This window comes from Nannospalax galili, unplaced genomic scaffold (assembly GCF_000622305.1).
Source record: "Nannospalax galili isolate Female #2095 unplaced genomic scaffold, S.galili_v1.0 scaffold390, whole genome shotgun sequence".
Taxonomy (NCBI): Eukaryota; Metazoa; Chordata; class Mammalia; order Rodentia; family Spalacidae; genus Nannospalax; species Nannospalax galili.
The window spans coordinates 1,790,895-1,810,481 of record NW_008330777.1 but is presented as its reverse complement, the minus strand read 5'-3'; the positions used below and the strand labels follow the sequence as shown (position 1 = coordinate 1,810,481).

Sequence of the window (19,587 nt, the reverse complement as noted above, 5' to 3'; positions counted from 1 at the left end):
TGTATAGATTACTGTATCTCTTATTTCTCACCAGAGAAGATTCTTCTTGCGGCAGATGACAATTAACAAAGAGGTACAGGACTTGTATGTGTGGAAACAAAAAGAGATTGCAGAGTTCTCATGCCCAAATAAGATACCTATTTCAGAAGCCCTCCTTCCAAGACTCAGGGATCATTGTAGAAAAAGGGACCAAAAGATTATAAGAGCCAGATAAGGTAGATGAACACAAGGAAACTGCATTGTCTGGAACCACAGACATATGAACCCGCAGCATTTATGAAAACATGCACAGGACCTGTGCAAACCCAAGTCAGAAAAAAAAAAACGAGCATAGATGGGGGAGGTGGGAAAGAAGCCCCAGCTTTATCTGAGGATCTATTGGCAACTGATAGCTTTTGGGAGAGGGAGAGTTAGTTTTCCTGCTGGTGTGCCACCTGGTAGGTTGACCAGACTCCAAGCAATAGATTCACTCTCAAGTATTTTGGAAACACAGATTAGATTCAAATAGGCCTTAAAAGAAAAGACAATAATAGAGGACATGGAGTTGGGGGAGTAAGGTGGAAGTGGATAGGGGACAAAGGGGTCTGAAAATAATCAAAATACACTGTATTAAATCCTCAAAGCAATAAAATTATTTTTTGTCTAATTAAAGCTGTATACATGAATTAAAACTTAAGTGGGGTCAGTTAAGTTCTAGAAAAATAACCTTAACAAAAATCTGATAACAATGGCTGAATATTCTTGAATTATATTTCATAATCTTTTCATAGCTTTTTATTTATTTTATTTAGTCTGTCTCTGTCTCTGTCTCTGTCTCTCTCTCTCTCTCTCTCTCTCTTACACACACACACACACACATGCAGAGCACACATGTGGATGTCAGAGGACAACTTGGACAACTCTGGGATTGGTTCTCTCTTGCCATCTTGTGAGACTGTGGAGAGAACTCAGTCATCATGCCTGTAGACTAGTGCCTTTACTCACTGGCCCCATAATACACACACACACACACACACACACACACATTTACACATTTATCACAATCTTTGTGGAGCTGGAGAGATGGCTCAGTAGTTAAGAGCACTGAATGCTCTTGCAGAGGACTGGGGTTCTGTTCTCAGCACCCACATGGCAGCTGACAACTGTCTGAAACTCCAGTTCTAGAGGATCCAATATTCTCTTCTGACCTCTCTGGACACTACACCCATGGACACACATACATTCCAGCAAAACACTCATACACATAAGATAAAAATTTATAAATAACTCCATTAAAGAACTTTACTCAAGGAAATACAAAAATAAGTATTGAAACTAAGAGTGAAGAATATTTCATCAGAAACATGCAAATTTGTACATTGAGTCACATTATGTCTCAGTTGCTACAAGTTGAGGTAATGATATTCAGAAAGAATTAGACACAATAGGTCTACGTGCATGTGGGCACACTTGGACGTCAGGGGCAGATGCCTGCATGGAGAATCACCTCCCAGGGGAACTGCTACCCCTCTACACAATCACATTTGCTGTCCTTTATTAAACTTGCACACTCCTTAAGAGTTACAGCAGGTGGTGCTAGAATTAGCAAGAGGGGTCATAGCAGTCTTTCTGCACTAGATCCAGCAGAGAGGATTTAAGAAAATGATAGAGTCCCTCTGAAAATAAGTTCCCTAATTTAGCTGAGTCTTCTGAGACAGTCTGTGGTGGGAATGGGCCCTACAGTAGCCTGGCTAAGAAGAACACATTTTTATATAGAAGGCACATTCAGGTTTACAGAGCGCTTCTCTTTCACAATTACTGTCTCTAACATTGCTGTTTGCATACTGCATTCTCTATTTTAACTACACCACAAGCTGACACAATTGGCTACAAGTTCCAAGTCACCTCAATATCAATAATACCACAAAATGAGTGAAAGAGAGCAAATTGTTTCAACACAATGGGACATTCATGTTAAATATAACAAAAACAAACAAAGTGAGGAAAAATATTCTGTGAATTTCTCAGTTAACTTGTAAAACCTATAGTTGGAGAGCCATCTGCAATTTGGGCACTCTTTCTTAGAAGTTCGACCTTGAACACAGATGTGATAAGTAAGGACAATGAAACAATGTACTTCTGGGGAACTCAAACTATCCCTCCATTTTTCTGTATGACTTTAAAGAAATACCACAATTCTTGGTATATAATTAAGGAAACACAACAGCAAATTCCAGCAATGTTAAGTGAATTAGTCAAAGTCAGTTTGGCTTTATGGATAGCATGTGCTTTCTGATTTATTCTGAAAAAATTATTTTATTTTATTTGTTACCTCTAATTTTGTACCAAGTCCTCTTACTTCAATTCTTTGATATTTAGCATCTTCCATTCCTCCTTAGCTTTGCAAAAGTTATCCTTTCTATTTCCCGGCTTTTTCTTGAGATGAGATCATACTACATAGCTCACACTGGCTTGGAACATGCTATTTTGCTCAAGTTAAACTCTGATTTGCAATCTTCCACCCTTGGTGTCCTAGGGGCTAAGATTATCAGCAAGCACCACTGGGATGATTTTCAAAGCCATTATCCTGAAGAACACTAGAGTTTTCTTTAGTTTTCCCGGTTTTCTCATGTCTTTGTTTTTAACCATATTTATCTCTATTTTTAATCTTTCTTTTTCATAAAGACATGATTTGTTTACTGCCAGTTGTGTCTTTTCCTTTGCTCCATTGGATCTTTTCTCTGAGTTTTTTTTTAATTAAAGGTTATATAGTTATTTGTTTATATTTTGTATACTTTTCCTGCACGTAAATGCACCCATGCCATGCAATGACCATGGAGACCAGAAGAAGGTAACAGATGCCTGAAACTGGAGTTAGAGATCATTGTTAGACACCATGTGGGTGCTAGGAACCGACCCTGGGTCTTCTGCAAGAGCAGCCAGTGCTCTTAACTTCTGAGCCATCTCACCAGCCTCATTTACCCTGACTCTTAAAGGCTTCCCAAAAGAATATGTCCCTCTCCCTCAAACACTTGTATCCTTTTATTTGCAATTAAGATTGTAACTGAAATAATATTCCCGAGTATTAACTTCTTTCTACTCCAACATCTTCAACAAGGACACAGAAGACTTGTCTCTACATGAATGCTGTGCTCACCATTTATTTAACTCTCATCCTTCTTCCCTCTCTTAGTGACCTCCTCTATTTGCTTATTCATATTCATAGAATCACAATTTACATGTGTGTACTCAAGAATTGATTTTCTTGCCCACCGTCAGTCATTACAGATGAGTCCATGTCAAGATGTGCTGTTAGATCTCTACCGATCCATTTGTATCTATCTTCTCCTTTGAACCCCATGTTTATCATACTGACTTATTCTTTCAATGTCTCTTACCAATGAACAATCACACCCACCAGTATCACCTGGGAATTGTAAGAAATAACACAATATACAGTCTCAATTCCAGCCCAGATATCTTGAATCAGAATTTGCATTTTAATAGGTCCTCAGTTATTTTCTTTATAATAAAACTAGAGAAGTTATACCCTACAGAAAGCCCACAAATGTCTCTTTGAGGGAGAAAAACTATAGTTTCCAAAGTCAAAAAGCATGATGAACCCTCTCATGCCATGCCTCTAAAACTCAGCTTTCTTCTCCCCATAGTGCCAAATGTCAGCAGCATCCTTCTATGAACCCTCCTCTCCCTCATTTTCCTGACATAACAGGCATCCCAAGCACTATTCTTAGACACGGACTCACTCACTGTCTCCTCTCATAAAATATTGTGTTATGATACCAAATGCTTTTTAAAGCTCACTATGTAGTCCTACTTCACCTGGAACTGACTATGTAGACCAGTCTCAAACTCACAGAGATCTGCCGGCCTCTGCCTCCTGAGTGTGGGTATTAAAGACATGCACCACCACGCTTGGCTATAGCAAATGTTTTTAAAACCATAATCGCAGACATCACTTAGTTATACCTCCATTCCTTTTAGAGAAGAAGTGTATTTTAACCATTAGTCTCCGCTCTAAATTTTAGAGTCTTCTTACTGAATACATTTCTAGATGCTCTAACTAGACCACATGGTAATTGATCAAAATAAATACCTGCTCCTAAAAATACTGTGATTCTCCAGGTCATTAATTCTGTTCATTTTTTTACTTTCAGTCACCATCATGGAGTTGGGATAAGGTCAACAACTACATGATTGATTTATTGGCATTTACAAGGTGATATCATTAAACTGGGATATATCATATATTCATCTTTTAAGCATTTGTGGGATTATCAGTAGTATATTAATTAGAGGGAACATAAAAGCCATGTTTGTCATGGTATCTCCAGTAAGTTATATTTATATTCATTTTTTATTAAATTTCACAACAATCTTGAAAAAGTTATGCTATATATCTGACTGACCCTTAAATGTAGACTTGTGCATAAATAATCACCTTATAAGTTAATTGAAGAATTAGTGATATATTTTCAAATTAGATGCATCCTTCTTGTTGACCTATGAAAGAGGGATAGAGGTAGGAAATATAGCAAGACTTGAAACAGGAAGACCACATAGATTTACTTACTTACTTACTTACTTACTGCCGAGTCTTTAGTTCTAGTTAGTTCTTACAAGTTAAACAATATCCCTGGTATAGGGTATGAGGAGGACAAAGAAAAATCATGAAAGTCCAATTCTAATTTATGTTAAATTTCAAGACTGAAAAGGGGAACAGAAAGTCCTAGGAGGATGAATGTCCAGGAAAGAGGGAACTTGCCTTTACAATCGGCTACAATTTCATCTTAATCACTCATAAAATGCATAAATGTTTTGAATAAAATTTACTTTGAAGTAATGAGTAAATAAGATAGAAGCATTACATTCCTAAATTACAGCAATGAACAGACACAGATATTGGGATATCTCACTTACAGTGAGATACAGTGATTCTCTCACTCCAGTAAGCTAATGTGTATTTATGCAATCAGTGTATCATGAAGAAGACTCTTAGTGACCATTAGCCTTGTATTGACACAATACTTGCAAGATTTAATTTGTTAAAATTATGTTTAAGTGGCAAGAGATGACTGCTTCGCTTTCAGAAATATAGCCTCTAAAACCATGTATATTAATTATAATTATAATTATATATGTTCATAAAAAGTATAATTGAATATTGCGTAAGGCTAACTTTACTTCAAGATCGGATAAAACACATATATACTGATCAGGTGTGAGAAAAGTAATGTATCAAATTTTTACTCTGAATGAATAAACCAAAGTTCTGGAGTCTATCACACTGGTCTATCTAACACACTGGTCATTAGCACAAAGCCGGAGCCAGACTATACTGGTTGAATCATCACTCACCTGCTCTCTCTGGATGTCTCATTCTCTGTTAAAAGAGGGAAATAACTTTACCTATATAAAAATTTTATGATAATTTAATTATATATCACTCATAAAAAGAGTGTGGACCAAATAAATGCCAAAACAATGGAAACAAAAATGTAGTGGAATTTAGATATACTTTGAAGAATTCCTAGAGACTATGCAATTCTGATGAATCCTATAAAAGATAACATTAAGGATTTCCCCCAAATTACCTGACCCAGCTGCACTTCAATCTTACCAATACCAATTACTTGGTTTACACCTATCACTTCTAATGTTACAGTATTCTTACTGAAAAGCTCACAAGTATGACCCTTTCAGCTCAATGTCTGAGACTTCAGCTATGGATCTTGGTCTCTGATCTTAAAATTATCCCTTCTCCAAACTTCCTGGATTATTTACACTTCTAGCATCCTGAGGTCAGCAATATGAACCCCTATAGGATTTCTTCCTCTAATGCATCTTCAGATTCTGCTGAAAGAGGGTATCCAAGAGCCACCATTCCCAAAGTGACCCTTAAAACTATGCACAGTCCAATTTCTTAAAACTCCAGAAATTGTCTTGGTTTTTGATATAGTGATTAAATGAAAATATTTTATATGTTATAGGATACAGTATATTTATTGATATAGTATATTTCAGAAAGTTTTATATGTTTATAGTTAAGTTAATATTTAAAGTCCATAAAGAGTTTAAAACATTATCTCAGAAGATGAGGCATTTTGCAACAAAACAATTTGTCTTTCACAAGATTAAAAAAAAGTTACATTGCAAAATGAATAAAAAGAACATGTCCCTGATTAGATTGCCTTACTCATTAACGTTCATGACCACCAGAGTTCTATACTGAGTTCTTTATTATTTTAGCTTTTACTCTTCCCCTGTGTGAACTCCTCCTTTTCTTTTGTTATCACCCAGTAGAACATTTTCAAGTTAATGTTCCCAGGTCTACTTATTTGGGCCTGAACTTTCACTTAGATTCTAGAGTAACAAGCTCAACCCCACCATTTAGAAATCCCAGTAAAAATCACAAACTTCCAAAAGCCAAATTTGCACATTTTTCTTTCCATCTCTTTTTTCTTCATTTGGTTCGATTATTGTATTACTACTTTTTAAAAATTAAATGCATCTTGACCCAATCATTGAACAAAAATAGAAATGAGATCTTACTTTCACCAAGGGAGTCTTTCAAAGCTACACATAACCTCATTTCTCTGCTGTTAAAAAATATTCCAAAGCAATTTTCCTTAATGTTCAGGAAAACCCAATTAAGACATTTTGCTAGTATTTTCACCTCAGAATATGTGAGAAAAGGCCAGGTCCTTCTACTTAATTTTTTCTAAGAATTCACAAATCAATGAATGAGTCAGAAACTTAGCTTTCATCTACATGTGTTTCTTTTTAGTAGGTGGGTGGTTGAAATATCATCCCATTACATTTGAGACAGGTTACTGTGATATCTTATGTCATTATGGAACATGGTATGAAGTGCATTATTACTTCAACTTTATCTTAAATTTCTACAGACAGTTACTAAAGCCACCTGCATGGCCCATTTGTGAGAGATCTTGAACCATTAACAAAAGAGGGAGATGTCTATTTAAAATATTTCAGCATCAAAGTCCTTTGCTATTTTGGAGTGTCAAACTTCAAGATAAAGAAGAACTCAGGAAATAAGGATCACATTTCCCTCACACGGTCATCATAAATTACATTTTCACAATGCTTTAACTTAGGCCTGGCTTAAAAATCTATGCTGTTCTGTGGTTCTTTTTTCATTTACAGTTTTCAGCACAGTGTAAAATTACAACTCAATACACTGAGAACTTCATTATTCATTGAAATGAATACACTGGACCCTGAAAATGAAGAAAGCTATTTTGTTAACCCCAGAATTTAAACAAACTTTGACAAAGACCACCTAGGTTAGTGAAAAAAATTAGTGTTTCAAAGACTTAAAAAGTATGCTGCAGTCACTATAAATGATGCTTTCAGGTAAATTTTTAGTTGATTTGCTCATGAAAATGACCTTTCATTATCACATTTACAAAATAATTGTTTTAATGCATAGCTCTAAGGGCTGGAGAGATGGCTCAGCACTGACTGTTCTTTCAGAGAACCAGGGTTCTGTTCTCAGCACCAGATGGCAGCTGACAATGGTTCCAGGTCCAGGGGATCCAATGCTCTCTTCTGGCCCCTCTAGGGATTACATGCATGGGTGCACCTACACACTTGTAGGCAAAACACTCATACACACAAGATAAAAATAAATAAATAAGAAATTAATCCCATAGCTCCAAGTATGTAGAGTCTTGATCTACTTTATTGAGTTTTAATACTTGGACTATTCCCAGTATATGACGTATATATCATCATCAATACCTGTGTTTATATGATTAAATGATGGCTGAGTTTCAAAACATTTATCAAGTTAAACTCTGGTCAGATCTGCCTCTTAGCCTTATGGGAAGAGAAGCTGATTTAAAATACATCTCATGAAACAAAGAAGTTAATAAGAAAGGGTTTGGAAGAAATCAGCATGATCAGAAGTAGAGGTATAGGGAAGGGAACAGAAAATACTGAAGCCATGCTTTGTAATGAACAGGCCCTTGTCAATGAGTAAACTCTCCAAGGAGAAACTGCTTTACTTCTAAAGGTTTAGTCCCCTAGATGGGATTCTGTGTTCACCCATTGGTTCTCTGATTACAGTTTGGTTTCACATTCAGAGCTGTACATAACTAAATGGCCATACAGATGGGATTGTGATAGTTTTGCAGACAGTTGCATTTTCCATTGTCGGTAAATAACTTGAAAATTTGGAAACACTATTCAGGAGAAAACAGATTTTGATGTAATAATTTCATAAAGGCATAAGAGTGAAAGTAAAAAATCAAGTCTACGTTTTTATGCTTTATTTGAGAACAGAGCACCCATAAATATTAAAAATCAAATTTGGAACCAAACTTCTAATAATTTTGGGAGAAAATGTTTACAAAATATATAAAAACGACACCAAGATTTGTTGTGGTAAACTTTTAAATAATGACTCACATAGTAGTTTCCTGAGTCACAGCTCTATAATAATACACAGTTATACTTTACAAAAAGATATTGAGACATGGTGGTGCGTAATTGTAATCCCAGCACATGGGGTGGGAGTATTGAGGCAGAAGTCAGGAGTTCAAGGCCTGCTTAAACTACATGAGCACCTGTCTCACAAAGAAATAGATACAGCACTTTGGAAAGCTAGATTATAATTGTGCATTATTTTGTGCCCAGAAACCTAATTTGAATGATTTTAATTTTCAGAAAATAATGTTAGAACCTTGAATGATTGTCTTATGAGACTAAATGATATTTATTATTCTTTTGTTTCTAACAAAGGGATAAGTTCATAACATCAAAGGAAACAGGATAGAGGACAGGAGCCACAAATTAACAAAGATTTTTGAAATAGATTCTGGAGAACCAAAATAAGTGGAGGAATATTAATGAAGAATCAGGGAAGCCCCCCTTCAATGCATATGGAGGGGGGATGGAGCATTGATGAGTAAGGAGGGAAGCCAGCCTAAGATATTCCAGATGACATGAAGGGGCTATAAAAACAGGAAGATTACACAAATGTCTGTCAGTCCTTATCTCTGACCATTCCATGGTCACACATCTTTACAAGCAAAAACAAACACAGTAAAACAAAACTCAACCATTGGAACACATGAGAATAATTTTAAACTATAATATATGGATACTTCCAGAAAAAAAGATGCTGGCATGCTCAGATGCTTTTCCTTGTTTGAAATGCTTCTCTCAAAGCATCTTAAAATTAGCTCTGGCCCATATGCAAAGTTTTCTGCCATTTTATGCTCAAATTTAAGCAAATATCAATATACTCTAGAAACTTTAAGTCTTGAAAAGAAAGAACCACATTCTTAAATCTGAATATATTGTAATATGTATGTTTATTGTATAGATAGTCCATTAGTTTTCCACTTTTTATATCAACCTATACTAAGAACATAGAAGAATTGTTTATATGGACAGAGTAAGATACCAATCTTATGAACACTGGAAACAAAAGGCAACTCAATTCAGACAAAAAAAAATACAAGTAGAAAAAGAAAAAGTAGAAAAACTTCCTCATAGGGATAAACAAAAACTGTTATATCATGTTTTATATGATTGAAAGATAAAAGATGCACAAAGTTCAATAAAAAGAGATGGAACAGATACCAACAAAGTCAGTACAACTATGATTCCATTGAACTAGTCCTTAATAAAGTCTTCCTGGGTTATTCAGTAGCTCTTGTCAGCTGATCTACAACATTTGATGAAATAGAGAACCAGGTGACATCATAGTGAAACAAGCCCTAAGCCACATTTCCTGGATTTCATTTATTAGATTAATCTCTGTTAAACTGTGTAAAGTAAAAATGACCTATCCATTTTTGGTTTCTTTAACTGAAAAGTAAGATTAATACCCACATCACAGAATTGTGGATGTGTGGGGGGTCTAGAGTAATGTATGTATGATGCCCATCACTTTTTCCTCCTCCTTAGAACATTTCCTTGACCTTCTTTCCAGAATACTGTTCTCCTGACACAGTCTGACACTTGGATTCCTCTTCCAATCTTGCTGGCTCTGATCTTTATAAACTTTGTGGGCTCCTGACCCAAGATCTTAGTCTCCATCCCCTTTGATTCATAGATGTTTATGTTTCTATATACTGTATCTCCAGAATTTGTAACGGTAAGCTACATCTGTCTCATAAACCCCATCTTTAAATTCCATGGACTTCTTGTAGACATTTCAAATTTGCTGTGCAGATAACCGGTTGTCTTGCCTTTTCCCACCAAACCTGCTTCTTCTGCATGTTCTTCCATTTTAACGCACAGAGACAGCATCTTTCTAACAGATACCAATACTGCCAGAATTTCCTATTATTTCCATTGCAAATTATTCAGTTTATCCTATTGACACTGCTCTCAAACTACATTTGGAATTTAACTTCCTGATTCCATTTCCAACAGCAATCCAAGCTTTCTGTATGACTCTATCACCTTTGCACAAATCCATTCCTATCTCAGTACAAGAGAGTGACATACTCACATCTATACCTGTTAGTCTCTCTCCTCAGGCACAATAGCTTCCCACTGTGCTATAAGCAAATCCAAAGGCATTACTCTGTGTCCGAGACAGGCTGCCTTTCTCTGAGATACAGCCACTCTAAGATCCTCTTCCATTGTCTTCTTTCCTCTGATCCAGCACAACTGGGTTTTAGTGAAACTGACAGACTCTTAGGTTTTGATCTGAATGCTCATTCATTGGAAACCTGAAACCGTGTGCCCTGAGAGAACCACTGAACATTCTCTGACTAGGTCATTAAAAGTCTAAGACAGCTGGGGCTACAGGGAGACCCTGTCTCAAAAAGACAAAAAAAAAAAGTCTAAAATAATTCAAGACTTTGCCTGTGTATAGTGAGACTGAGTATGGAAATGGGTGAGCAGCATTAGGTTCCTCTTAACTAGGAGATATTATTACTTAGAGAAATTTTTACAAATTTAATAAAACTTAGAAGAGCTAGAAATATACTTGATTAGAGAAAGGGATAAAAGAAAAAACAGATGAGGCTGATAATGTTTCAAGTGAATTGATGTATTTTACATGAGATATGATTTTGAAGTGAGAGAAGGAAAGATGAAAATAGCTAATTTTATGCTTATATGTTAAGTGATGTGCCAAAAGGGCATTTCACATATAAATCTATTCCTGTGGTTTCCTATACACTCCTATTAAGAAGTTACCTAATATTAGAGACTAGAATACTTGTGTGTGAGAAACTTAAGTTCTCATTCAGTGTCACCCCACTGGCAATTGGCAGATAAGACTGAAACTCACTTTGGCTTACTCTTTAAATCTAAAAATACAGACATGTCTTTATAACACGAAAGCAACAGTGTCTAGATCTTCAATAATGGAATAAATGCATAAACACAAACACAATGTTTGTGTATATAAGCACTTGCACAAGTGTGCATGCACACATGCTTTCAATATTGACACTGTCATCTTGGCTTTTAAATTCCATAAAGGGGAAATTTATCTTTACTTATATGTGACTAGAAATGAAAAAAATCTGCTATTATCTTTTTAAGATTCATGATTTTTGCCTTTTAAAATTTTAATTGATTCCCTAACTTTAAAACACACTATAGGCCACAATACAGAACTGAGTCAAGCAACTAATTAAAGCCAGGTTCCTTGAGGGCTTAAATTACCAAAGCCTCCCTGTCATCCTAAATTAAAGTTTCTTATATACTTTTTGTGATTTATAACCCCAGGACAAAAAGCTATAAACCATCCCAGTTTTGGATGAATCTCCCAGAAGGAAATGATGTTTCCTGGAAAAGAAACTCTTGAAGGCAAATGTCCTCAATGGGAGAGGACTCTCAGAGCAATGTGTGTGGTAGAGGTCACTGCAGCCCAAGATGCCTTGGAGGGAACCCAGAGCATGCACCATGGGTATTTGCAGTTTAACTTGTGAGTAAGAGCATCACCATCCACACAGAAAGTAGATACAGTTTTTAAAAATTTTGTTTTCCAAAAACAAAGGGCAAAAGAGCAAATGACCATATAAGGATAATCTCTCGTGTTCTCAAGATAGCTTTTTGTACTCAGAAAAGCTCATGATGACTACGCCCTTTACCACTTCATCACCCAGTTATGCAATTTCTTAACTCCTCTTTCAATAATTTTACATTTCAGTTCTACAAAGCATAATTTATTTAGTACTGAAATTGAACGTGTGAGTTGGTAAAAGTCAATAATTATATGCTAGTAGAGTTGGATATCATATGATGTAAGGACAAAAATAAAGGGAAAAGTCAATAGCTTAGGAAAAAATTCTCTCTCTTATAGCAAATAAAAGATGGTCTTTTGTATACTACCATCACAACATCTTATATGAACTAGATTAGTATGGGAGAATAATAAATCTTTGTTTTATTATTTTGTTACCTACAATATCTTACCAGATATTTTTCAGGAAACTCGTCCATTTATTAACTGGGTGTTACTTGTTGAATTCATGGGCGAATGAATGTAATGACTTAGTGAAATATAACTTGCTATTCCATTTCATTCCAAGTAGAACTCTAATTGTCAAATTACAATGCATCAGAAAGTATGATTAGCAAAATGTCCTAACTGATAAAACATATTTGCTGATGAAACTGAACTTCCTGGCTTCATATTATAGAATTCATCTTCACCTTATATTCTGAAATAAGAAAAAGAATTTGGCTCATTTCCCAGTTAAGACATACAGAAAATAACTGTAATACCAACTCTTATAAAAGACTTTAACCTATACTTTATATCTTCCCCGAACTCCCCTCTCCACACAGCCCCTTATTAGTTTTCTGACCTCTACTGATTTTCCATCTGAAACAAACTTAGCAAAGGCTGCACTGGTGATTGAAATCTGCTGGGAAAGGGAGAGTTAGTTTTCTTTATGGGTGTGATGCTTGGTAGGCAGAACAGACTCTAAGGGATGGACCCACAAAAAAGCATTGGGAGAAAAAAAATTAGACAGGAAAGGTTTTTTAAAAAAGAAAAATAATAACAGAGGACATGGAGCTATGGTGTGGCAGTTGAGTGGGGAGGACGTGGGGAAGGGGTATGACTAGGATCAAAATACATTGTATGAAATTCTCAAAGAATCAAAATATTTTTAAAAGTTTTTGTACTTTGTTTTCAATATTTTTTGTATTTCCTCTTTTAGTTGTACAGGATATTTTTTACACTTTTATTGAATTTTTGTGTATTTCATCCATAGCATCTTTTTTTTTTTTTTTTTTTTTTGGTATTTTTGAGACAGGGTCTCCCTGTAGCTGTCCTGGGGCTCACTATGTAGACCAGGCTGTCGCTTTGAATTCACAGAGATCCTCCTGCCTCTGCTTCCCAGGTGCTGGGATTAAAGGCATGTGCCACAACTGGGCCTTCATACACAGCATCTTAATCATCTTTATAACCATTTCCCATTGGCACCCTCTCGTAGCACCCTGCTGGATTTCATGCATTCTGTCATTTATGTTAAGGCCTACCAAATCAAGTTAGTGTGCCCTGATGCCACTCAGTGCAAGTTCATCCACTGACATTTACTCAGCCTATCTAGAGTCACTCCCTTAAAGATCAGCTTTTCCTCACCCAGCAGTAATCAGCTGCCAATAGTTCTTCAGCTAAGATTGGAGCCCGATGCCCATTTCCACAGTTTTATGCTGGGGTTTGTCTGCTGAGTTTGCATAGGTCTTGTTCATGCTGTCATCATTGTTATAAGCTCATATAATCAAGGTCCCAGGAGTCTGTAAGACTTTATTTCCATATGATCATTCACCTCCTTCCCTGGCTCTTAGACTCTTTCCTCTGCTTCTTCAGCAATGGTCCCTGAACTCTGGGTAGGTGAAGTTTAGTATGAGAGTGATCCAATCTTTTTAAAATAAAAAATCAGAATTATAGAAGGAACTGAATTTATTTTTATGGAAAATTCATGTAAGATATTTATAATATAACAAGATGTTCAATATTTACCTATTTAATGTTTGTACAATGGAAGACATTCATGAATAGAATCTAATTTTAATATTAAATGTGTTCCAATGTTTGAGAATTGTTACTTGATTAATAACTCTATCATGCCAAGTATAAGCACATATTTCCCCATGAAAGAATTATGGAATTTAAAATGTCAGTTTTACCTTTGTTCAGAAATAATACTGAATTAGTTGATACTTTATATTATTTCTGAATAGTTAAGTCAAATGGTAAAATAAATCATTGATTAAAGATTTTTCTTCACATATCATTCATCAAAAAACATTCAAGAATGTTTAGAGGGATTAATTACAAGGCATATATCATTAAAAACTATATTTCCCTTTGTAACTTGAAATTATATTGACAAACAGGCATGGTAGATCACACCTGTGATCCCAGAACTTTAGATGCAGAGGCAGAAGGATGTTTCCAAGTTTAAGGCCAGTGTTGTTTACACCGTGAGTTCCTGGAGAGCCAGTACACCTAAATAAATAAGCAAATAAAGAAAATTATATTGACTAGACAAGGAGTTTTCATTCTACTAATATTGGTTATAAAACATTGTGGCAGTCATTTACATCTTAAAGGTAATAGTTTTTGACAGATTAGTTACGTTAGTAATATTTTCATTTGTCTATAAAACTGAATAAAATCACTGTACCATTAAATGTAAATTAGACTTGTCCTTTCTTAGTATTGGATCTGTTACCGCCCTTAGCTCTTCTAAGGAAGCCATAGTAGAAGAAAGAAGTGATAACCAGGATTAGCTTTCAGCTGTCAGTGACATTACACAGCCAAGCACTGCACTTTTACGGCCTATTTATTCTTTTACCATGCCCCAAATGCTAACAGTCTTGGAAATCTGCATTTGATCTTCATGCAGAAGCCACATTCCACATTCCGTATCAGGAAAGGAGCTGTGGACAGTGAGTCAGCAACATGAGCAGCAGCGATTATAAACTCCCCCAAACAAAGGAGTTGAACCTAATGTCTATGTGGAATAGCTATGGAGGGTTATGATATAGGCTCTCCAACAACAGAAGCAAAGCATTTCATGTATCATGACAATCTCTGGTGATTCTTCTATTAATTATGTTGAGACTAAGGGTAGATGAATACTATGAGTACCTCAAAATAAAAAATTATTTTTATTTTTTTTAAATCTTTCTCAATGCTTCATTTTTATATTTGTATTTGTAGTTTATTTTTGTTGTTATTGTTGATGGATACACTTTATTGCGTATTTTATAGACTATAATATAACAGACACCATTCTCCTTTATTCCTTTTGAAATTTTACCCTTGGTATGCTGTACTTCTGAAAGACAATGATGATTTTAAAATAACTCAATAAATATGCAAAAATATTGAAAAATTAGAAGAAATAAAAATTCTTAATACTGTAAACTGTTTTTTATAATACATACGAGAACCATGACATACAGTGACATACATAATATTCTTTATATTAGATCTATTTCTAACTAATCAAAATGTTCTTGATATTTTAAGACCCGCATTTTTAAAATTTATGAATAAACATTCTCAGATCCAAACATTTCTCACTATATAGAGATATTTTTGAGAGTTTTATACATGAATATTGTATTTGCATTATTTCTACCTCTCTCAGCCTCCCTCCAACTCCTTCAATATATCCCCCACTATGTCACAACTTCTTGTCTTCTTTATTATTGTTACACATACACATATACATTGATATATAATATATACAATACATAATATATATATATAAAATGTAAATGCACTGAGTCTGTTTAGTAGTGCTCATGTGTATCTGTGTTTAGGGCTTCCCACTTGGAATTACTCATAAGGAGTTTGTCTCTGGAGAAACCATTTCCCCTCCCTCAGCATTCACTGATTGCCTACAGATTTTCATCCTGAGGTGGGACCCCATGAAATTTCCTCCATCCACCTTGGCATGTCAACTGGTTTTGTCATTATGCAGATCTCCTTCGACTACCATACTGTGGAGATTTCATTGGGGCAGCTTCTCCATCATGTCTAGAATGCATTAACTACCAGCAGGTGTCTTGTCCCTCTGGCTCTTATGTTCTTTCTGCCCCCTTTCTGTGATGCTCCCTGAGCCTTAGGTATATATATTGCATTGTATATGTGTCACTTAGAACTAGGCGACTCAAGGTCACCTATTCTATACATTTTGACTAATTGCGGAACTTTATAATAGTCTCCATCTGCTGCAAAACAAGCCTCTTTGATGAGTGGTGAGAGGCATACTTGCCTGTAAACATAAGGATAGCTATTCAGAATATAGTAAGAAATTACTTTGGTCTTGGAAAGTGACAGATGTAGGTTCTTCTCTATGGTCTATGACTATAAACGTAACCAAGTACACATGGATAGAGAGGTTATATTCATATTTTAATTAACATACAGTAATCATGAATGTTTATGGGACAGTGTGATGCTTCAATACTTGCATATAAGATGTGATGATCAAATCAGGGTGAGTACATGTTTATGTTAGAAATAAATTGTTTTGTGTTGCAAACATAAAAATCCTCTCTACTAGCTATTTTGAACTATTCAATTAGTTATTGCCAGTTAGTGATCCTGTGTTCTATTAAACATTAGCAATTATTCTCCCTGTCCAACAGCACCCTGTATTCACTAACCATCTTGCTCCACTTCCCTCTGACACAGATCTGCCTAGCCTCGATAACAACTACTCTATTCTCTACTTCTGTGATGTTAACTTTCAGAGTTCCACGTATAAGTGAGAACATGTGATATTTGTCTTTCTGTGTGTGTGAAACTGTAAGTCCTACAGTTTCCTTCCTAAAATCCAAAGCAGATATAATGGAATCATTAATGGATATAGTTCATTTTAAATGTATTATTAAGAACCTACTAAGCATAATGTTCTCTGCTACTCCTTATATTCCAGTAGCAGCCAAAGTAGAAAAAATAATCCTGTCATTATATTTGCTTTCTAGAATAGTGGCATTAGCAGTAATGAACAATGACTGTAAAAACATAAGTAACTTGTAAATTAGATGATGATTAGAATTATGGAAAAAAGAAAATACTACGCTGACCAATGTTGGCTACAATACACGCAGACTACAGTATTGAAAGGATAGTGAGGGTGTCAACAAGGACGTGACATTCTGTAATTTACATTAAGAAGATGAGAGATCTAGCTGAGCCACACTGGGGAGAAACATTTCAGGCAAAGTCAGAGCAAGAACAGGCTGCTAAGTTGGACTAAGTCCAAAATACTGGAGATCATTTGTGGAAATTGGGACAGGGAAGTAGCCTGTGCCCAGCAGGTTCAATGTTTTGTATATTTACGAGTAACTCCATATACAACCCTTTGTATTATATTTTCTTTCTTTCTTTTTTTTTTAGCAAGTAAAGAAACTAAAGTACAAGGAAAATATATAAGGGTTATGATTACTGTTAACTGTCAACTTAACAGGATCTGGAGTCACTGAGGTGATAAGCCTCCAGGCATACCTATGAGGGATTACTTAGCCTCTGTGCATGCCTGTAAAGGGCTTTTCTTCCTTAGGTTAATTTATGTGTGAAGACTCATCAAATGTGGGTAGGACCAATCCCTGCACAAGGATACTGGACTGTATGGAGAGACTGATCCAGGCCCTGGGGGTCACTCACTGATTCCTGATTGTGGATGAAATGTGACCAGCTACTTCAGGCTCTTGCTGCCTTGACTTCCCTGCCATGACAGAATAGACCTCATACTGTGATGCAAAACAAACTGTTCCTTTTTTTCATGTTTTGATTGCATTCAAATTTTTATTTTTTGAACAAAAAACTTAAGAAAATGATTTTAAATAATAAAACATGGTATATTATAGACACTTGTTTTTTTAAAGACAGTTTAGTATAAATTTTGACTCCTACAGTTCTTCTGTGATGCTTTAACATTCATATTATTTTGTTTTATTTTATCTTCACTCCAAACTTGCTAAATAAAGAATCACCCTCTGCCCCTGTGAAGCTTCACTCCACGACCACATAAAACACACTCACAGAACATTTGTAGTGTTTACAGAACACATGAAGTCTGTCCAGTCATTTTGATTTAGGTGTTTCTTTGCCTATACTGAGATCAGCTTATTAAATAATAAGCAAGATTTCACTTCAGCAGTGCAAAGGATGACATCAACTAATCGTCATTAATTGAACAGACAAATTATAAACATGGTCAGCAAAATTCAACTCATGAAAGAGTGATTAAAAAAAAAACACATAGTGGGTCACAAAGAGACTGGTTTTCACTGTGAAACTTTCCTCAGAGAACAATATTACCCATTTCACATAAAGAAAGGAATATATATATCCAAGCCTTTGCTCATGAAGAAATGCCCTTCAAACAAATTCATCATAAGGCAAAAAAGAAGGGAGGGAGGGAGGAAAAAAGATGGAAAAGACAGCACAGTTTGGCCCAGAAAAATTTCAACTAAATGTGTATATGTAGTATACACACATTTATAGATATATTGAAATTTAAACCTTGTATATAGCCATTAGACAAATGAACTGGCTCATTAAGGTAAAATAATGCTCTGTAAATGGGTAGTTATTGCTAATATGCTACATGCTTGCGTTGTCATGGAAACCACAAAGCTCTAGGACCAGAAGCTGCCATACTGCCAGTGTGAGCAGTAGGCAGGAAACAGACAGCATGCCACCAGTGGAAAACCATAAAGGTTTCTTTTTTTTTTAACACAATAGAAAAACAATACAGTAACTACATAGAATACATGGTTAGGAATTAATGGACTTGGGATCCAATGTCAACTCCGATTCTAAAAGTGACCATTAAATTTACCTCTGGGTGACATTTGAACAGGCCATGGTCATGTGCGTGTGTGCATGCACGTGCACATACACAAACAAACACACACACACACACACTCACTCACTCACACTTATTTGTACACACATATACATACATCCTCTTACAGTGTTCATTACATATTCAATGAGAGGAAGAATAGAGCTTAGAGAGCTAAAGAGCTCCTTTCTCACCCCGATTCCTTTTGATTTACATTTAATTTTCTCCCTAATATTTTATCTGTTAATCTTTAAATCAGAATGTTTGTTAAAGTGAAAGAAGCTTAAATTATGAAAAATACCCAGAGTTATTGTAAAAATTGCATCACCAAAATATTCTTAATGTATATTGACAAGGTATTTTGAATACAAGCAAAACCACTCTCACTGAACTGAACAAATAAATGTACCTATGGAATTTTTTTTAACCTATGGAGGAAAAATATAAGAACAATTTTTGGCTAAATTGTATGTATCCAGAAAAATACATACAGTTTTCATCTAAACCATACAATTGGAAACAACTTTGAAATCAATACAAAAGCACAGTAAATCATACTTAAGGTTTGTGCTTCCAGCAAATAAAGATAAATGTGACACCGAGATTTTTCTGCATTAATTATCTTGACTTTAACATCAAGATACTCTATTGTCTTCCTATGCTTGCTGTCACTGTGAATTTAGAACAATGCTTAAGGTACATTTTTTAGTAGGTCCATGTAAATTCCAATTTATTGAAGTTTTTCAATCCATATAAATAGAAATAAATA

At 35.3% G+C, this 19,587-nt stretch overlaps 1 protein-coding gene across 7 annotated transcripts in view; it reads right to left on the bottom strand.

The window, feature by feature from the left end:
* The window catches only part of Nav3 (neuron navigator 3), an 838,810-nt gene that overhangs the window by 214,142 nt on the left and 605,081 nt on the right, over positions 1–19,587 (bottom strand). The window lies entirely within an intron of this gene.